The sequence below is a fragment of the Enhydra lutris genome, unplaced genomic scaffold (assembly GCF_002288905.1).
Source record: "Enhydra lutris kenyoni isolate GAN:26980312 unplaced genomic scaffold, ASM228890v2 scaffoldscaffold73, whole genome shotgun sequence".
In the NCBI taxonomy this organism is placed as follows: domain Eukaryota; kingdom Metazoa; phylum Chordata; class Mammalia; order Carnivora; family Mustelidae; genus Enhydra; species Enhydra lutris.
The window spans coordinates 4,252,780-4,258,166 of NW_019154157.1; the positions used below are offsets into that span (position 1 = coordinate 4,252,780).

Consider the following 5,387-nt stretch of genomic DNA (forward strand, 5'->3'; position numbering starts at 1 on the left):
CTATCATTGGCTAAGTTTGCCATAGTGGAAGTTCAAAAATTGCCATGGTAATGTTTCAGCTTACTATAGACTTGGGTCAGCAATTGGTGGAAAAATTTGTTTTTAGTAGTCATTGCACTTATAGAATTGCATAAAGAATATCACTTTGATGAAGATGAAAATTACTAAGATTATTGTTTTAGTGGTGGTAGTCATCATAAAAGAAAAATCAAATTAAACTTGATAGTATATTTTGCCAAGTCATGCATATAGAAAGTCATTAGTGCTCATTTTCAGATTACACACAAGAAAAAAATAGTTTTTGAAAGATGAAAAGGGGAAAGTAATGATAGAATAGACTAAAAGAACAGTAAGTATTGGAATGTAATCAGCCAAGTAAGTAAAAAGTGAGGGGCGCCTGGGTGGCTCAGTGGGTTAAAGCCTCTGCTTTGGGCTCAGGTCATGATCCCAGGATCCTGGGATCGAGCCTGGCATCAGGCTCTCTGCCCGGTGGGGAGCCTGCTTTCTCCTTTCTCTCTGCCTGCCTCTCTGCCTACTTGTGATCTCTGCCTGTCAAATAAATAAATAAAATCTTTCAAAAAAAAAAAAAGTGAAAATGGTAGGAGAGAAGAAGGTAATGGTTAGATTTAAAAGACAGACAGTTTAAAAAATATTGTTGGGGGATGCCTGGGTGGCTCAGTCACTTAAGCTGCTGCCTTCAGCTTGGGTCATGATCCCAGGATCCTGGGATCGAGTCCCGTGTGGGGCTCCTTGCTCAGCAGGGAGCCTGCTTCTCTCTCTGCCTCTGCCTGCTTGTGCTTTCTCTCTCTCTCTCTCTCTGACAAATAAATACATAAAATCTTTAAAAAAAATATTGTTGGGATCTCTGTGTAACTGGGTCACTTTTCTTTTGTGATTGAACTTTTCAGCATCAAGTAAAGCTGGAATGGATTCAGTTCTTTGGGGTTGCAGGTACTTTTTTGGTTATTTTGTTTTGGCGGTTGGACTGAACAGTTTAAGAAATTTAATTTTGAAATAATAAGTCTAGTTTTTTTTTTTTTTTTTTTAAGAATAAGTCTGGTTTTGATATCCCATGTTCATGGACCAGAAGACTTAACCTTATTAAGATGGCAATATTTCCCTAAGTGGTGTACAGATCAAGTGGATTCCCTATAAAAATCACACCTGCCTTTTTTGCAGAAATCTACAGGCTGATTCTAATATCCATGCGGAAGTGTAGGGTACCCAGAATAGCCAAAGACAATCTTGAAAAAGAACAACAAATTTAGAGGACTTATACTTCTAATTAAAAAATTGTTTTAAAAATTAATTTATTTTGAGGAAGAGAGAGTGCACGCACGTGTGAGTGAGTAGGGAAGAAGAGCAAAGGGAGAGGGAGAGAGAGTCTTATGTAGATTCTGTGCTGAGCACAGAGCCTGATGCGGGGCTCGATCCCATGACCCAGAGATCACGATGTGAGCTGAAACCAATAGTCAGCAGCCCAGCCTACTGCACCATCCAGGCACCCACACTTCCCAGTTTTAAAATCTAAAAAACTATAGTAATCACGTAGGTGTCCTACTGGCATAAGAATAACATAGATCAATGGAATTGAGAGTCCAGAAATAAACCCTCATATTTATGGTCAATTGATTCTCAATAATGGTGTGAAGACCATTTGGTGCAGGAAAGATGCTATTCTCAAAAAATGGTGCTGGACAACTAGATTTCCACATGCAAAAGAATGAATTTCAACCCTCATCTCTCACCATACACAAAAATGAACTCAGAATGTGTCAAAGACCCAAACATAAGAGCAAGAACAATAAAACACTTATTAGAAAACATAGGAGTGAGCCTGTGTGACTTTGGGTTAGGCAGTGATTTTTATTTAATTAATTTATTTAAACATTTTATTCATTGAAGAACAAGAGAGAGAGACATGGAGCAGGGAGAGGGGCAGAAGCAGACTCCCCATTGAGCAGGGAGCCTGATGTGGGGCTTGAACTCATTACCCAGAAATCTAGAGTTGCATGTTCTACCTAATGAGCCAGCGAGATGCCCCATAGGTAGGTATTTCTTAAATACCCAAAGCACAAGTAACAAGAGAAAAAGTAGATAAATTGGACTTAATTAAAATTTTGTGTGTTAAAGGACAGCATCAAGAAAGTGAAAAGAGGTCTTCCACAGGAGGCCTGCATGCTGCCCTTAGAACCACTGCCTTGTCTTTAGTGATTCCTGAGAATTCCAGCACATTTTGTGAGTACTCAACACCAATATCAATGGGCAGTGGAAAACAGCCTTTGCCATCATTGCAGGTAAGGGTGTGGGACAAAGGTACGTGATGTTGAGGAAAGCAGACATTGCCCTCACTATGGGATCAGGAGAGTTCCCTGAGGATGAGGTGGAATGTGTGATTACCATTATGCATTATCCATACCAGTATAAGATCCCAGACTAGTTCTGGAATATACAAAATGAAGGGGCACCAGAGTAGCTCAGCCGTTAAACCTTGGACTCTTGATTTCAGCTTCGGTCATGATCTCAGGGTCCTGAGATCAAGCCCCCTGTCAGGCTCCATGCTCAGTGGGGTGCCTGCTTGAGATTCTCTCTCTCCCTCTCACTATCCCCCTCACCCCACTCATACTCTTTTTCTCAAATAAATAATTTTTTAATTTTTTTAATTAAAAATGTTTTTTTAATTTTTAAATTAACATATAATGTATTATTAGCCCCAGGGGTATAAATAATTTTTTTAAAAATTTTATTTATTTGTCAGAGAGGTAGAGAGAGAGTGCGAACACACAAGCAGGGGAAGCAACAGGCAGAGGGAGCCCTATGTGGACTCGATCCCCAGACCCTGGGGTTATGACCCGAGTTGAAGACAGACACTCAACCGACTGAGCCACCCAGGTGTTCCATAAGATAAAATACCTTTAAAAAACCCTCCAAACCCCCAAACTATGTGAAGGATAGAAAATACAGCTAGGTCCCGGCCAGTGGTCTGGACAACAAACTTCATGAAGACTTAGGATGAAGAAGATTTGAGCCCACAGAGGGCCGTGTCACTTCTAGGGGCTTCATGTCCCATGCCAGCACAGCAAGACCACGAGCCACTGTGGCTGTCCTGTGGGTATGTCCAAGAAGAAATCTGTAGGCCTTATCTGTTAATAAATAGTTTATACAGTATGGCTTCCTTGTTAAAAAAAAAAAAAAAAAAAGTGAAGAAATCCCACATAATGGAGGAAAATATTCGCATATCATGAATTGATAATGGAGTTGTGTCAAGAATATATAAAGAACTCTTACAACTCATGATAAAAAAATAACCTAATTAAAAAATGGACAAGGTGTTTGAATAGACATTCTCAAAGAATTTGTACAAATTACCAATAAATGCATGAAAAGGTATTAGTCATCTGGAACATGCAAATGAAAACCACAGTGAAATAACCACTTCACACCTACTAGAATGACTTAAAAGTAAAAGAGATAACAAGTGTTGGTGAGGGTGTAGAGAAATTGGAGTCCTCATACATTGCTGGTAAGAATGTAAAATGGTACAGCCATTTAGGAGGACACTTTGACATTTCTTCAGAATACTGAACATGGAGCTCCTGCCATATGGCACAGTAATTCTACTCTGATGTATATATCCAAGAGAAATGAAAGCATTTGTCCACACAAAAACTTGTACATGAATGCTCATGGCAGCATTATTCATAATAGCTCCAATGTGGTAACAACCCATAAATGTATCAACTAAGTGTTGAATGGATAAACAAAATGTGGTATATTCATATAGTGGAATATTATTCAGCCATTCAAAAAGAAGTATTAACATATGATACAATATAGATGATCCTTGAAAGCATTTTGAGTGAAAGAAGCCAGTCACAAAAGATCACATATTGTATGACTCCATTTATGTGAAGTATTCAGGAAAGGCAAATCCAGTAAGTGGAATAGTATTTGCCAGGGACTTGGGGAGGTGGAGTAGGGAATGACTGTTAATGGGTATGGGGCTTCTTTTGGGAGTGATGGAAATATTAGAATTGTAATGGTTATAAAACTCTGTGAATAAATAAAAAAATACTGAGCTGCCCATTTGAAAAGGATGAATTTTATGCTATGTGAAATGTATCTCACTGTAAGTGTAAAAAAAAATCAAGTAGAAAGTAAAATAAAAAAGGGTGCCTGTCTGGCTCAGTTGGTGGAGCATGTAACTCTTGATCTCGGGGTCATGAGTTCAGGCCCCACATTGGGCATGGAGCCTTCTTGAAAAAAAAGAAAAGAAAAAATATTTAATGTTTTAAAATGCCATTAAGATATTTTCACAAAAGAAAGAAAAACGTATTCTCCTACAGTCTTTATTTGCCCCTCTCCCATTTTTGTTTTCACTGATATACATGGTCAAATGAGCAGGATTATACCTTTCACCTAAAATGGAGTGACAAGCCAGATCTGAAAGTAATAGTGAAAATAGAATGTCTATGTATAGATAATTTCAGGTGTATGGAAAAATAGATTGAATCCCATATATTTTCTCATTATTTTGATTTAATTTATTAATACTTTGCAATAATTAGATACATTTTGAGAAATACTTGAGATTTGTAGAATCTGTCTTTACAGTATCTAAAATAAAATGTTCACTAAGCATTTATTTTATTTTTTTTTCCACTAAGCATTTATGTAGAGAACACCTGAAATTAAGAGGGATGAGAAAGTTTCTGTGAATTAAATGTCACATGAACATTTTGGGATGTATGAACTTTATATATTTCTTTATGTGTGTCTGAACTTCCTTTGTAATAATCAGGCCTGTGACATTTTTAAGTGTAAGTGTAAGCGTTTTTAATGCAAGGACATTGACCTTCATATGCTTATAAGATTACTGAGCTAAGTTGTAGAACAGAGGAAACTGTCAACTCCATAAGACTTTCCCGGTGACCTGTCCTCTGAGACTAGAAGCTTAGTTTCCTGATACTTTGTTAGTGTAATTTGATGTTGAGGATTATATATATTTAATAAGGCTAAGCACTTGGATTGGGATAGTACCTTTTATTTTGTAATTAACCATTACACATCTGGGTATGTTCCCTCAGGAATTTGCATGTTACTAATGTGATTTTGGAATTCAGGGACCTTTATTGGACATTTGGCCTTGTGAGTATGTTGTTTCTTATCGGTAGGAAAAGTGTATTACAGCAGATTGCACAATTTCCTGAGACAGTGCTAAAAACACTGCCACAATTCCTTTTGTCCTACATGTAATGTTTTTGTATTGAGTGCTGTTTTGGATCCTTATGGTTTTAGCTTATGTATTAACAGGATTTTTGAAAGTTTTTCTGTCAAATAATGCTCTTATTAAATTCAGGAGCTTTCTAATCTCCACAAAGATTTAT

The 5,387-nt window shown here is 37.4% G+C and overlaps 1 pseudogene; it reads left to right on the top strand.

The window, feature by feature from the left end:
* The first annotated feature begins 595 nt into the window (after positions 1 to 595).
* On the top strand, positions 596 to 3,150 carry LOC111160023 (annotated as a pseudogene).
* The last annotated feature ends 2,237 nt before the right edge of the window (positions 3,151 to 5,387 follow it).